The following is a 16,883-nucleotide window of genomic DNA, read 5'->3' as shown; positions in this document are numbered from 1 at the left end:
GTTTTTTTTTTCTCTACATTTTTTTTTTTTTTTTTTTTTTTTTTTTGCCCACCTGAAATTTAATCCTTAGATTCCATCTCTAGAGCTCCTTTGGTTTCGAATTTCCAAGTTTGGCCAGTGGGAGAAACCAGAAGCATAACAGTGGTGAGAGCATAAGAGAAAAGTATCCAAATGTCTTTCTCATTTCCCCCCAGTTTCACAATGAAGTGCTAAGGTGGCTGCATTCTTCCAAGGAAAATTCCTGCTGAGGCGTGTGCTGAGATGCAGCCTGGGTTGTTCTTCCTGAATCTAGTTTCACTGACTTCTGACAGTGGCTTTGTGTTAGCTGCTTCAAGACTGGGATTTATTTACCTTCTGAACATAGCCTCGAGGTGCTTCAACCACTTGGACTGATGTCTCTAACACTGTCTGTGTTCTCTTTATTAAGTTAAATTCTTTCCATTAAGTTCTCTTCTGTTAATGAGTATAATTTTGCTTTGCCTCCACAGAGTTTGACCTCCATTCCCCATGGTGTCTACCTCTCTGCTCTACCCTTGATTAACACACTCTGCTTTCATTACTCACTTAGATTTCTAGCGTCACTGCTGGAATTCAAACCTCTGTGAGCAGATGTGTCATTCCCATAGCTAGCATGGTCCCTGGGGATAACAGTTATGAACCAATGTGTCCTAAATACTTCAAGGAGTGTGCAGTGTGTATTTATTGAGGACTGTAAAACCTCTTAGTTTTCCCACTCTCAGGTAAATCTGCATTTCATTGAATGCATAATCTCAGCCCTCAAACTGAAAGTCTACAGAGAGAGGATTTGGGATAATGACAAACTTGTTTGAAGGTCACAGGAAAGAAACCACGATGGGAGTAATTAGTTATAGGCTTCCCTGGTGGCTCAGAGGTTAAAGCATCTGCCTGCAATGCAGGGGACCCAGGTTCGATTCCTGAGTAGGGAAGATTCCGTGGAGAAGGAAATGGCAACCCACTCCAGTATTCTTGCTTGGAGAATCCCATGGAGGGAGGATCCTGGTAGGCTACAGTCCATGGGGTCGCAAAGAGTCGGACACGACTGAGCGACTTCACTCACTCACTCACTCACTCAGTAGGCATTGAGTATGCAATATGTGCCAGCCTTAGGCTTAATAGCTACACAAGCATTAGCTCAGATAAACTTACAAATGGTGTAGGCTCTTAGTGTAAGTACCTTCATTTTACAGATAGGAAACTGGAACAAGTATAGGGTAATTGACTTTCCTGCAACCTACAGTTAACACATTGTGAGGCCGAGATCAAACAGATTATGAGTCTTTGATATGGTATTGCTTAGAATAGAAACACAGCACGTCCACATCGCGCTGCACATTCTCTGGGTACAAAGGCATTTACTTATCAGTTAATCTGCTCATTCATCCATCCACATAGTTGTCAAATATTCAGAGAAGATCTGTTTGCCACTGTGCAGTCAATGGAGAATGTAAGAAAAGGACAAAGATGGTTTCTGTTTTTCAAATGTTTCTGTTTCATGGTAGGAGGCATGAGGCTTAGAAACTGTTCAGTCAGATTCTAAATGATTCAGATTGAACAAAAATTTTGTTAGAAAGTGAAAGGGAGTAGATCTTTCACTACTCAAAAAACTATAATGCTAAGGTCATAGTGATAGTTTATTAACTCAAGTGATATGTATTCAGAATATCTCTATTCTAGGTTTTGTGATAAATTCTGACTTTAAATCAGTGAGCAAAGCTAGACAAGGACCTTCGACCTGGCCCTCATGATGCTGAGAATACTGGGGATAATATAATCATGAGTCAATCACAATAATAATATTAAAAATGCAGTTTTAAAATTTCTATGAACTAAAGTTATATGATATTGTGAGAATATATCCTAAGAGGATATGACGTTAAGAGATCAGCAAAGAGGCAATGAAAATGCAAAAGTATCAATATAACTAAATCCCAACAAACACTGAAACAATATTAGAAAATGAAAAAGATAGTATCTCACCTACAGAGAAATAACAAATAATCTGGTAATATATCGATCTGAGTAGTCAAACAAAAAGAAGCCATAATATAAGATATTTTATATACTGAAAGCAAGTATCTGTCTTTCTACATTCATATCCAAATAAATTGTCCTTTGAGAATAGACAAGTCATATTCTCAGATAAATGGATAGAGAGGGACTCTTACTGAAAGAACTGATTAAGGATATATATCACACAGGGGAAAACTGTGTGATATATATGAAGAGTGATATATAAATGTGATATATAAATGAAGAGTGGGTGCCATATAGTCAGAGAAAAATTGATAAATGTCACAAAAGTTAAAGGAACATGAACGTTGAATCACCATTTAATATAATAATAACTGTAATCATATACAATGTAGATAATATTTAAAGTTCATTAATAAATAATTTACTATTAATGATTTATTCTATACCTACAAATGACAGTTTATAAGCTAGAAGCAGGATGAATTCATAATTAAAATATTGTACATTCTTCTTATTATTTAATAGCAAAGTAGATGTACTGATTAAGCAAGACTAAGTCAAGGCAAGCATGCACACACAATTTAAGGGAGCTTGTTAATAGCAGAAAATAGAATGTGTCATAGTCAAACAAGGATTAAAAAGGAAGGAAAGTAGCAAAATATGATTTAATTCACAGTAGATAAAAAGGAGAAAAAGCATAAAGAACTTTGTGAAAAGCACAAACTAAGTTGTCAGAAATATTCAAAAGTGTCAATATCCACAATAAAATAAGAAATAGTGATCAAAAGGACTCTCAAAATAAAAAAGTAAAATAAAGCATACTGGACATAACCAAATAAAAACAAACAAAAAATAAACAGCTAAATATATGTGAATATCAGACAAATCAAACCTTTAGACTTTACACATCACAGAAGGGATAGAAAGTATAAATGGTAAAAGGAATACTACCAGTTCAGTACTTGAGAAGACCTAGTAATATAGTCTCAATAGTTTTAAAAACTACAAATCTACAGCATCATTCTAGATTTTCATGTATGAAAATTCAAACATCTGGAAGGACACTGAAGATCTCATAAAAGAAAATTCGCTGTAGAGACTTCATAGGACCCTGCTCTGCTCAGGCCCCATCTCTTCTAAGCATGCTTCAGTGTCATAGCCTTTCCCCAGGTACGCTTCAGGAGGCGATGCCAGAGGTGAGCACTCGTGTCCGTGACATGCAGAGGTGCGGGACCTGAGTTTCTGCTGTTAACACAGGGAAGACTGTTCAGTACTCTACAGTAATCTAAATGGGTGAGCAATGGGAAAAGTGTAGATCCGTGAATAGGTATAACTGAGTTAATCAACTACGCCCCAAGAGAAAATAAAAATCTAAAAGATGAAAACTGTGGCATTGTGTGATATATTAATTGCTAGTTCTCCTGACACTGGTAGTCTTTATGTTGCTTCATATTTTGGGTGTGTACTGGAAATGGTTCATAAAAAAACCAAAAAAATGAAACCTGAAAACTAGTTTATGATAGGGATATAAATAGATTAAAACACTTAAAATATATAATGAAAATATTCTGTAGGATATTTAGGATTTACTCAGCAATCTTATGAATGAGGATTCTATTGAACCAGTACTATTATCTAAGGATATATCTTGGAGCCATAACCTGAGATTCCTAAAGATCTTCATTTCTATATAATTTGAATAAAAAATACAAAAGAAACAATCCAACAAGCAAGTTCACATGTTTGGTGACTATGGGTAATGTAGACAGAATGATCTGCCTTTTGCTAATTTTATAGAGCAGTGACAATGCTGTTTGGTCTTGTGTCTTAATATATGTGTGGTATTATTTTAATATACTGAGTCAAAACTAACAATTTGGTAACATTCTTCTAAGTCTCATAGGTGAATTATAAAAGGAAAAGAATAGTCAATAGCCAAAATGATTTGTTAATTTAAAGTGCTCACTGACTGATCAGAGAATATGGATATGTTACATACCTGTGACCAAAATGTCTATGCTATTTGGCAAATAACTTCTCTTGAATCACTCTTACTGTTTTTTAAACATTTCCTCCGCCAGTGGATCTTACCAACCCAGTTCTGAAACCTGTATTTTCTGAGTTGCCTGCACTGCAAGCAGATCCTTTACCACTGAGCCAACCAGAAAAGCCTCTTTAACAGTTCTAAAAATTGTAAATTACTATGCTGAACACCAGGCTTCTCTGGTGGCTCAGACACTAAAGAATCTGCCCGCAATGCGGGAGACCTGGGTTCGATCCCTGGGTTTGGAAGATCCCCTAGAGAGGGGCATGTCAACCCACTTGAGTATTCTTGCCTGGAGAATCCCCATGGACAGAAGAGCCTGGCAGACTACAGTCCACGGGATCACAGAGAGTCGGACACAACTGGGTGACTTTCAAATGGTGCATTCCTGAAACTTAAAATTACAAAGCAGTTATAAATCAGTTAAAGAAAAATCAACTCGATTGACCTAACAGAACCAAGTTCTGCTCAACTCTCGTCTCTTCTGAGTTTTCCAGCATCGTGAGCTTCCCCAACCTGTATGTCCCAGGGGGAGATGCCAAGGTGAGCAGTCAGGTCCACGACATGGAGATTTGTGCAAATTTGAAACAAAGTGTCATTGTGTGAAAACTTAATGATGATTAGCTATGCTTTGAAAAGTGCTCTTTATACTATTCACTATTTTTGTCTGTGAGCTGTTAACAGTGCATACACACACAAAAAAAGTGAAAGCCAATAATAAGTTAGTGCTGGAGGTATATTGGTAAAAAAAAAAAAATCAAAAGAAATATTTTAAAAAAAAACTAAAGGAAATTTGGCCTTTCTGTCAAACATTTAATCAATGAGGATTCTGTTAGACCAGTACTAATATCTAAATATAGTCCTTAGAGTAATGATTTAAGATACCCAAAAATCTTCTTGGTCATATGATGTGAACAAAGGAAAGAACCAACCAACTAAACCAAAAACGTTCCTCCTTATATGATTGACAAGTTTTGGAAAATAATTTGGAAATTTTTAAACCCCTCAAATCAAACAAATTGGCATTGTCTTAGCATCATTGGTAATTCTGTCTTTTATAACTTTCTACCTTTCTGAATATTGTGCACAGAATTATCTGTCATTTATTAATATTACAAAAATAATAATGCTGTCTGGTCTTGTCATTGGATTCCCATGTGGTATTCATTTCAAATACACTGAAGTGACACAAGCTAATGATCTGACACATTCTTCCACATTTCGTAAGTGAATTGCAAAAGGTAAAAATAAGTCAATGACAAAAAGTGACTTATTAATTTAAAATTCTTTCTAATCGGTCAGAGAATACAGATATATTACATACCTCTGGCCAAATGTGTACCTAATTGACAAACAATTTCTCTTGAATCACTCTCCTTATTGCTCTCTTAACATCTTTGTTCCGAAGGCTGTAGATCAAAGGGTTTAGCATAGCACTCAGAAAGATATAAAACACAGCTGCAATTTTGGTCTGTTCTACAGATGCCTCAGAAGGCGGCCTCAGATACATCCAGAACAGTGTCCCATAAAACATGGTGACAACTGTCAGATGAGACCCACAGGTGGAGAAGGCCTTGCGCCTCCCTTCTGGATAACGCATTTGCAGAATGGCTGTAAATATGAAAATATAGGAGACGAGGATGATGGTGAGAGAAAACATGAGGTTGGAACCAGCCACCACGAACATGGCAGTTTCATTGACATAAGTGTCTGAGCAGGCCAGGACTAGGAGAGGTGGGTCTGCACAGTAGAAGTGGTTGATTTCATTAGGTCCACAGAAGGTGAGGCGGAGCATCAAGATGGTCTGTGCAAGACCATTGCAAAGCCATAAATATAAGATGCAGCAACGAGAGAGAGGCAGACACATCGGGACATTTTGATGCCATATAACAAGGGTTTGCAGATGGCCATGTAACGGTCATAAGCCATTGCTGTGAGCATATAGCTATCTGTGAGCCCCAAGGAAATGAAAAAGTCAAACTGTATAAAGCAACCAAGGAAGGAAATGGTTTTTCTCCTGGATAAGAGATTGACCAGCATCTGAGGCATGACATTGGTGGCATAACAGAGATCTACAAAGGAGAGATGACTGAGGAAGAAGTACATTGGAGTCTGAAGCTTTGAGTCAGTTCTGATTAACAAAATCATGCTCACATTGCCGATGACTGTGATCAGGTAGATGACTAGGAAGATCGCAAAAAGGAAAGGCTGCAACTCAACTCGATCTGTCAGTCCCAGGAGAATAAACTCAGTCACTTATGTGTAGTTTTCCTTTAACATTGTGTTTGCTCAGCTTCCAATGATGTCTAAAGTAAATGAAATAAAAATGTATTTTTTTAATCATTTTCCATTAATAACATCATTTCATCAATGCCTGCTCCTTTTAAACTTCTAAATACATGTGACATAAAGAAGTTACATAGGGGACTTTCCAGGTGATCCAGTAGTTAAAACTGCATTTTCCAATGCAGGGAACAAAGATGTGATCCCCTTTTAGGGAGCTATGATCCCACATGCCTCATGGCCAAAACAAAACAAAACAAAACATAAAACAGAAACAATACTATAAGAAACTCAGTAGTCTTTAAAAATGTTCCTCATCAAATTTGTCTTTAAATATCCAGAAATAACCTAGTAATCATGCACTAGATGTTTCAATATTTAACTTAATATAGAACACATTTACATAATTTCAAATGCTTTTCTGCAAGTCTCTTAATAGTTAAGAAGCTGAAATCTTTTCTACAAATCATTATCATGAATTGGTCACTTACACACCCTTTAAATATTGCTTTTCTTTAGAACTATGATTCTTTGTTTTCAGAATAATTATGATGCAGTGTCTGAAGTGTCAACAATTGAAATTCATTGTTTTTCCCCCACGGGTGATTGATTTAGGGAAATGGAACAGATAGATCTTTATAGAACCAGTGTCTGTCTACTTGCCACTCTAACCTCGAGGTTATTTTCTAGGCAGTCCTGTGATGCATGTTCATTTTATCCACACTTGCCTACCTCAGGTTGCCCTCACATAACCAAATCTTACTTCAGTAAGATATCCCAGGCTATCCTTACCTCTGTATATTTCAGCCAATTATTTAGGACAATAATTGACTTGGCAGGAGCAGCAATTGGCTCATGGGACACAAAAGTAAATGGTGTTTTTGTATAAATGCAGGTAAAAATATAGTACATAAACAATAGGTGATTATTTGTATATATCCATATTTATTAGTGGTATTAAATATTAAATGAGGGAATAATCAGGATAAAATTATGTATTAAAAATTTCCCTTTGAGGAAAAGACAATTTTTAAAAAAATGCTTGACACATCCATCCCCAAACTGTAAAAATTTTTTTGCAACTTTACCTCATTTTAACTCTATCAAAAAGTAAGAATAAACTGTATGACAGGGATTCAATTTGAGATCTGTAAAGGTCACACTGATAATAATAATCATATTTTTTATAAAACTGAGACAGTATGTAAGAAATCATAAAGTGTATTTCTCAACTTTTGTACATGATAAAGAGACCATATCCTTGGAAGAAAATCTGATGATCCTAGACACCATATTAAAAAGTAGAAACATTCTTTTGCTGATAAAGGTCTGTCTAGTCCAAGGTATGGGTTTTCCAGTAGTCAGGTATGGATATAAGAGTTGGACCATAAAGAAAGTTGAGCACCTAAGAATTGGTGTTTTTGAACTGTGGTGTTGGAGAAGACTCTTGAGAGTCCCTTGGACTGCAAGGAGATCCAACCAGTTCATCCTAAAAGAAATCAGTACTGAAAAATCATTGGAAGGACTGATGCTGAAGCTGAACCTCCAATATTTTGGCCATCTGATGAGAAAAATTGACTTGGCAAGGTAATCTTAGAGAGAAGTGGACAGAAATGGCTCTGGGCACTATAGAGCTTTGTATTCTTGACAGACACTCTCAACCTGAGGCTCTGTTTTGTGGCCTTTGATGTATTTCTTTGGCCATTGTGATACCACTCCATGGTATATTTATAAATATTTGTACTATGAGAAAAATAAAATATTGCTTAGCTGGTAAAGAATATGCCTGCAACTCAGGAGATCACATTTTGATTGCAGGGTTCAGAAGATCCCCTGGAGAGGGGATAGGCTACCCACACCAGTATTCTTGGGCTTTCCTGGCGGCTCAGATGGTAAAGAATACGCCTGCAGTGCAGAAGACCTGGATTTGACCCCTGGATTGGGAAAATCCCCTGGAGGAGGCCATGGCAACCCACTCCAGTATTCCTGCCTGGAGCATCCTCATGGACAGAGAAGTCCGGTGGGCTACCGTCCATGGGGTCACAAAGAGTCAAACACGAGTGTGTGACTAAGCATACAGCACAGCAAACTGTTCAGTACCTAGTCCTGCCGGTGAAAGAAGAGTGATTTCCCAGTGACAGCACCGATATGAACAAGCTGAGGAATTTATACCAGAATTGCCACAGAGGGATCAGCACCCTAGGGCTCAATTATTTCTCACAGAAAATCATCTAGACTTTAAACCACCATGAGTGATTTACTCTTTTTAGAATGTTAAGCCCACTGAGGACATGATTTTTGCCTCTTCCCAGTATCTTCAGGGAATTAAATCTTCTGAAATGGTATACTAATGGGACTCAATTTTTTTTAACTTATGAATAAATGTATTGCTATTTTGAGACTTGGCTTGGGGAAGTTAATAAATTCTCATGCAGATAGAAGACTGAATGATATAGGAAAACCATCAGTCAGATAATTTTGCTGCATTTGAACTACTTATTTATTGATTCTGAACCTTGCTCTTTATATTTTAAATTGTTATAATAATAAATACCTAGCAAAGGGAACACCATGGATATATAGATAATATAAATGTGCTAATGATGCTTCTTTTATCAGTCTAGACCATCCTTACAGGTTTTATTATTTATTTATTTATTTATTTGGGAAGTGTCTACCTGGAGCTTAATCCTTAAATTCCATCCATAGGGCTCCTTGAGTGTCTAGTTTCCATCTGAGTTAGGTCAATGGGAGAAACCAGGAGCATAACAGAAATAAGAAGAAGAGAAAAGTATCCAAATTTGATTTTCTCCCAGTTTCACAATGAAGTGTTAAGTTGGCTGCATCTTTTCAAGGAAAATTCCTGCTAAGGTGTGTGTTGAAAAGGTGACCTGGCATGCTCTTCCTGGATCTCATGACACTAGAATCCTGACAGAGGCCTTTGTGTTGACTGCTTCAGGACTCGTACAAAAATTGCCTTATGAACTTAGCCTCCAGATACTTCAAGTTCTTGGGCTGATTTATTTAACACTGCCAGTATTCTCCTTATTAAATTAAATTATTTCCATTAAATTCTCTTCAGTTAAAACATCTGAGTAGGATTTTATTTTTGTCTCACATCCCTGACTCAGACCAAATGACTAAAGTGATATTTCTGGCTTAACCATTGCTGGATACTAAAAGGGCCATTGAATCATCATCCTTCTGGGTCCTGGACCACTTGTAGACCACACACAGGAGTCAGAGGTTAACATTATTAGCATTGTGCTGTGCTTATTCACTCAATAGGCCTGACCCTTTTTTTTTTTTTTTTTTTTTTAATAAGGTGCCAAGCACCCTGTCAAGGACTCTATGTTTGGGTCTGACTCTTTGTGACTTCATGGACTGTCGCCTACCAGGCACCTCTGTCCATGGGGATTCTCCAGGCAAGAATGCTAGAGTGGGTTGCCATGGCCTCCTTCAGTGGATCTTTCCAATCCAGGGGTTGTACCCAGATCTTTGCATTGCAGGCAGATTCTTTACTCTCTGAGTCATGAGGAAAGCCCAAGAACACTGGAGTAGGTAGCCTACTCCTTCCGCAGGGGAACTTCCTGACCCAGTAATTGAACCGGGGTCTCCTGCATTGCAGGTGGATTCTGTATCAGCTAAAATACCAGCATTATTGCAGATAAAACTGGTTATGAGAATGAGGCTTAGACATGCTTCTCTATCCCTTTCTTGAGAATTAGAGCCACCTGGGCAAGCAGAATAGTGAGATAATTCTTGCTCCCTCCTCCCCTTTGACATAACCAAGCAGCATCTCTGATTGAGATGGACAAGGGTGTCAACTACACAGAGCAGAAAAGGACATTGCTATTGATGACGAGGCACCTGCAATGATCTTTTTCATCATGCCATATATTTTCACTCATCAAACCAGTGTAGTTAAGTGGAAATCTATAGAGAGGATCTGAAGTGTCCTTCAAAATCAACACTGTGTTTACACTTGCCTCTGGATGTCTTTTCAAAAAAGATACTGAACACTACTGTACAGTAGAATACACAAAAGTGCACCCACATGTAGAGGATTTACACACAGAATGTACACCCGTCACGAGAACTAACTTATGTGATTTGACATGTGAGCAACACGTTCACATCTTTGAAAATTCAGAGCTTGAAGGTTCATATGTAAAGGACTTATTGTATATGAATGCAGTTTTGCTGTTTGTGAGAACATGGATTCACTTGGAGGGCATTAAACTGCTAAAATAATGCAGAAAGAGAAAACACACAAATGTTGTATGATATGACATATATGTGGAATATCAAAAATATAATAAATTGTGAAGTAAACAAAAAGGAAGCAAACTCACAAATATAGAAACCAAATTTTGGCTACCAGTGGGGAGAGGGAAGTGGGGAAAGGCAATATAGGGTTAGGGGGAAATTGAGTTATTATAAGAATATGTAAAATCATGTGTATGAAATTCTTGAAAATTTTAAAGCATTGCAGAATTTAAAAAATCTTTCACTAAACAAGGATGGAGGTCCTAAGGTGGCAGAGGAATAAGATGGGGAGGCCACTTTCTCCCCCACAATTTCATCAAAAGATCATTTGGATGCTGAGCAAATTCCACAAAACAACTTCTGAATGCTGGCAGAGGACACCAAGCACACAGAAAGGCAGCCCAATCTCTTTGAAAGGAGATGTTTTATCATCAGTGTGACATGGATGGAGAAGTATTGAGGCTACTGTAAGAATAAGACTGAAAACTAGAGGCAGGAGGCTTAAATCCAAAACTTGAGAACACCAGAAAACTCCTGACTCCAGGGAACATTAATTGACAAGGACTAATCCAAAAGCCTCCATACCTACACTGAAACCAAGCCCCATCTAAAAGCCAACAAGTTTCAGAGCAAGACATACCAAGCTAATCCTCCACAATGCAGGAACATAACCCTAAGAATTAAAATACAGGCGGCCAAAAGTCACACCAAACCCACAGACACCTCAGACCTCACTACTGGACACTTCATTGCACTCCAGAGAGAGGAGATCCAGCTCCACTCACCAGAACACTGACACAAGCTTCATTAACTAGGAAACCATGACGAGCCACTCGTCCAATCCCACCCACAGGGGGAATCCTCCACGATGAAGAAGAACCACAGACTTCCAGCATATACAGAAAGGCCACCCCAAACACAGCAATCTAAACAAGATGAAAAGGCAGAGAAATATTCAGCAGGTAAAAGAACATGATAAATGCCCACCAAACCAAATAAAAGAGGAAAAGAATTCAGAATAAGGATAGTAAAATGACCCTAAAATCTTGATAGCAAAATGGAGTTACAGATAGATAGTCTGGAGACAAGGATTGAGAAGATGCAAGAAATGTTTAACAAGCATCTAGAAGAAATAAATGAATCAGTAATGAATAATGCAATAACTGAGATCAAAAGCACTCTGGAGGGAATCAACAGTAGAGTAACTGAAACAGAAGATAAGATTAGTAGGTGGAAGATAGAATGGTGGAAGTAAATGAAGCAGAGAGGAAAAAAGAAAAAAAAAAAGATTAAAAGGAATGAGGACAACTTCAGAGACCTCTGGGACAGTGTCAAATGCCCCAACATTCAAATCATAGGAGTCCCAGAAGAAGAAGACAAAAAGAAAGGCCATGAGAAAAAACTTGAGGAGATAATAGTTGAAAAGTTCCCTAAAATGGTGATGGAAATAGCCATCCAAGTCCAAGAAGCCCAAAGAGTCCCAAACAGGATAAACCCAAGGAGAAACTTCCCAAGGCACATATTAATCAAATTAATAGAGATCAAACACAAAGAACCATTATTATCTTTCAATAGAAACTCTTCAGGCCAGAAGGGAATGGCAGGACATACTTAAAGTGATGAAAGAGAAAAGCCTACAACCCAGATTACTGTACCCAGCGAGGATCTCATTCAAAGATGAAGGAGAAATCAAAAGCTTTACAGCAAGAAAAAGCTGAGAGAATTCAGCACCACCAAACCAGCTCTTCAACTAATGCTAAAGGATCTACTCTAGACAGGAAACACAGAAAGGGTGCATAAACTCAAACCCAAAACACCAAAGTAAATGGCAATGGGATCATACTTATCAATAATTACCTTAAATGTAAATGGTTTGAATGTCCCAACCAAAAGACAAAGACTGGCTGAATGGATACAAAAATACGACCCCTATATATACTGTCTACAAGAGACCCACCTCAAAACAAGGAACACATACAGACTGAAGGTGAAGGGCTGGAAAACGTTATTTCATGCAAATGGAGACCAAAAGAAAGCAGAAGTAGCAATATTCATATCAGCTAAAATAGACTTTCAAATAAAGGCTGTGAAAAGAGACAAAGAAGGACACTACATAATGATCAAAGGATCAATCCAAGAAGAAAACATAGCAATTATAAATATATATGCACCCAACATAGGAGCACCACAATATGTAAGGCAAATGCTAACAAGAATGAAAGGGGAAATTAACAGTAACAATAATAGTGGGAGACTTTAATACCCCACTCACACCAATGGATAGATCAACTAAACAGAACACTGGCAAGGAAACACAAACTTTAAATGATTTAATGAACCAGTTGGACCTAATTGATGTTGATAGGACGTTTCACCGCCACCCCTCCCCCCCCACCCCCAAAAAAAAGAAAATAAATTTCACCTTTTTGTCAAGGGCACAGGGAACCTTCTCTAGGATTGACAACATCCTGGGCCATAAATCTAGCCTTGGGAAATTAAAAAAAAAAAAAAGGAAATCACTTCAAGCCTCTTTTTTGAGCACAGTGTGGTAAGATTAGACGTCAACTACAGGGGAAAATAAAAACCTATTAAAAATGCAAACATATATAGAGGCTAAACAACACACTTCTAAATAACCAACAAATCACAGAAGAAATAGGAAAAAAAAATCAAAATATGCAGAAACGAATGAAAATGAAAACACAACCCAAAACAATGGGATTCAGTAAAAGCAGTTCTAAGGGGAAGGTTCATAGCAATACAAGCTTACCTCAAGAAATAAGAATAAAATCAAATAAAAAAAAAAAAAAACTGACTCTACACCTAGAGCAACTAGAAAAAGAAGAAAAGAAGAACCCCAGGGTTAGGAGAAGGAAAGAAATCATAAAAATTAGGGCAGAAATAAATGAAAAAAAGAAACAAAGGAGACTATAGCAAAAATCCACAAAACTAAAAGCTGGTTCTTTGAGAAGATAAATAAAATAGACAAACCATTAGCCAGACTCATCAAGAAAAAAAGGGAGAAGAATAAAATCAACAAAATTAGAAATGAAAATGGAGACATCACAACAGACAACACAGAAATACAAAGGATCATAAGAGACTACTATCAGCAGCTATATGACAATAAAATCGACAACTTGGAAGAAATGGATGAATTCTTAGAAAAGCATAGCTTTCCAAAACTGACCAAGGAAGAAATAGAAAATCTTAACAGACCCATCACAAGCACAGACATTGAAACTATAATCAGAAATCTTCCAACAAACAAAAGCCCAGGACCAGATGGCTTCACAGCTGAATTCTAGCAAAAAAATTTTACCATTCTACCATTTAGAGAAGAGCTAACACCTATCCTCCTCAAACTCTTCCAGAAAATTGCAGAGGAAGTGTTAGATTTCTTTTTTATAACAAAAATAGGAGAGTTCCAAGGAGAGCAAGATTCCTCAATATGTTTCAATTCTAATTGTATGTCTATAAGTTCTTTAGCAGCCTGTAAGTTTTCTTCCATAAGGGGCCACTGCTCTGTCCAAATAGGCTAGTCATTCTTCCAAGTTATTTTAATAATTGCTTTGTTTGTTAAATGAGCAGTGGCCTCTAGGAAAAATGTGGAATGTATATCTGAGTCTGCCATTGCATAAGTAAGCCCTTTCCTATTAGATTAAGGGCTGCATTTATCACATAAGGTCTTAATGTTGCAGGTTGGCATTCTGGTCCCTCACATGGGTATATTTGAGCACTTTGATAGACTTCTTGTACTTTAGTTTGAGAAATTCCTGTAATTTGGCAAGAGACTTTTTGTATAGGCCAGGATTTGGGCCATAAGTGTTTGGAAATAATAGTAATATCAGATCCAGTGTCGAGGAGACCAGAAAATCTTTTACCGTTAATTGTGATATTTATATTTGGTCAGGCATATTCAGATACCAATGATGTCCATGAGGATTGTTTTTAATCTGTACTGCCAAATCTGCCTGTCCATACATTATTAGAGGAGTTAACAGACGTGTAAGGCAAAAGAAGTAATTGAGCAATTTTGTCCCGCTTTTTGAACTGCCATAGAATCTGAGATGACATTATAAATTGAATATCTTCCCTGACCGGGAAATGGCACCTCTTAACAGACCTTAGAAAAGTTAATGCATCTATGAAACCTATGAGTGCATTATAACCAGGAATCCCATCACCTACTACTATTCCTCAAAATTGGCACATTATTATTATTGATTTACAAGATTGCTTTTTATATATATACCTTTACACCCTTCAGACCGAGAGAGATTGGCTTTCTCTCTCCTTTTTCCTAATCACATTGGACCTCATAAACGATATCAATGAACTTTACTGCCTCAAGGAATGATGAATTCTCCCACCATGTGCCAATACTACGTGGCTAAAGCCCTTGAGCCTGTGAGAAAACAATTTCCTGACTTTCTTGTTATTCATTATATGAATGATATATTGTTTTCGGCTCCATCTGTTTTAGAAATGCAACACGTGTTTGATATAGCTTAACAATACTTAAAAAACTCTGGGTTAATCATTGCCCTTGAAAAAATTCAAACCTCTACCTCACCATTACTTAGGATTTATTGTTAATAGACAACATATTATTCCTCAATTAACTCAGATTCATGATGATAAATTATCAACTTTAAATGATTTTCAAAAACTCTTAGATGATATAAATTGGATTAGACCCTCATTACACATTGCTAATTATCAACTGACTAATCTATTTAATATTTTGAAAGGAGATTCTACTTTAGATAGCTCTCGTTCACTTTCTCAAGAGGCACGAGAGGAACTCTATTTAGTGCAAAATAAATTACAAAAACAGTTTCTTACTCGCATCAGACTAAATCTACCTTTAGAATTATTTATACCCCCCTCTCTTCATTCTCCCACAGGACTTCTTGCCCAACAAGAACACCCAGCAGAATGGATTTATACTCATTTTAGAGGAATAAAGTCACTTACGCCCTACCTTGATTTAATTGCTCTCATAATTATCAGTGGAATAAATAGAAGTAAAACTCTAATTGGCTCTGATCCTCATAAAATTGTAATAATACCTATCAGTAAATCTCAATTTGAGAACGCATTACAAAATTCCACCGATTTTCAAATAGACTTTCTGGAATATTTTGAAGAAATTTCACTTCATTATCCATCTAACAAGCTATGGAATTTCTTCAAAAGTACTGAATGTATCATTTCCCACATTGTCAGCTCACACTATACCACAAGCTGAAGTTTTCTATATAGATGTGACTAAAAATGCCAAAGCCTCATTCTGGTCTCTCAAAGAATATAAAGTCTTTTACACTAAATTCCATTCTGCTCAGCAAAATGAATTATATGCTCTTATTCAAGTTATTTGCCTACATCCTTACCCCATTAATAGTCTCTGATTCCTTATATTCAGTTTTTGTATTGAAAAATATAGAAATCTCTACCATAAACTCCAATATGCCTATTATTTAACAAACTTTTTTTTTAAAATTACAATCCATTATTAGAAACTGCACTTCGCCTGATTATATTACCCATATTCGGGCACATTCTTCCCTTCCTGGTCCTATGACTCATGGTAATGAACAGACTGATAAACTTGTTTCTTTTGCTACTTGGGAAGAACAACATGCTCTGTTGCACAACAATGCTGGCTCCCTACACCAGCTATGGAAAATCCCATACTACCAGGCTAGAGAAATTACTAATAATTCCTCTACTTGTACACCCCTACATCTTCGACCCTTTGCACAAGGTATTAATCCTCGGGGATTGCAACCTAATGAACTATGGCAGATGGATGTAACTCACTGCCCTGAACTTTCTCCATCTTCCTTCCTACATGTCTGTATTGACACCAATTCTTCTTTTCTATGGGCCACACCTCTTCATGGTGAAGCTACACAACACGTTATAACTCACCTAATAGCCTGCTTTGCTATAATGGGAACTGCTATTTCTATTAATACACACAATGGCTCTGCCTACACTTCTAGATATTTCACACAATTTCTACAGTCCTTTTCCATTAAACATATTACAGGCATTCCTTGTAACCCACAGGCACAAGGCATAGTCGAACGAGCACATCACACACTAAAATTACAAATAAAAAAGTTTAAAAAGGGGAAATACACAAGATCACTGCTGTCTTCCTTATCTAAAGCAGACTTTACCAAATTCCAACATGATATTTTCTAAACCTGTAACTTTGGTTAATACAGCTTTATTTGTTTTAATTTTTTTAAACACCACAAGGGGATATCTTGACAAGAGC

The 16,883-nt window shown here is 37.0% G+C and overlaps 1 non-coding gene and 1 pseudogene across 1 annotated transcript; one reads left to right on the top strand and one right to left on the bottom strand.

Annotated features, from left to right (window-relative positions):
- Positions 1 to 875: 875 nt before the first annotated feature.
- TRNAC-GCA (transfer RNA cysteine (anticodon GCA)) lies at positions 876 to 947 on the top strand. The gene has a single exon. It is a non-coding gene; the product is annotated as a tRNA-Cys (tRNA).
- Positions 948 to 5,381: 4,434 nt separating this feature from the next.
- On the bottom strand, positions 5,382 to 16,144 carry LOC136175549 (olfactory receptor 5M5-like; annotated as a pseudogene).
- Positions 16,145 to 16,883: the final 739 nt, after the last annotated feature.

The sequence above is a fragment of the Muntiacus reevesi genome, chromosome 9 (genome assembly GCF_963930625.1).
Source record: "Muntiacus reevesi chromosome 9, mMunRee1.1, whole genome shotgun sequence".
NCBI lineage: Eukaryota > Metazoa > Chordata > Mammalia > Artiodactyla > Cervidae > Muntiacus > Muntiacus reevesi.
The sequence above is the reverse complement of the archived record's forward strand: the minus strand, read 5'-3'. Positions and strand labels throughout refer to the sequence as shown.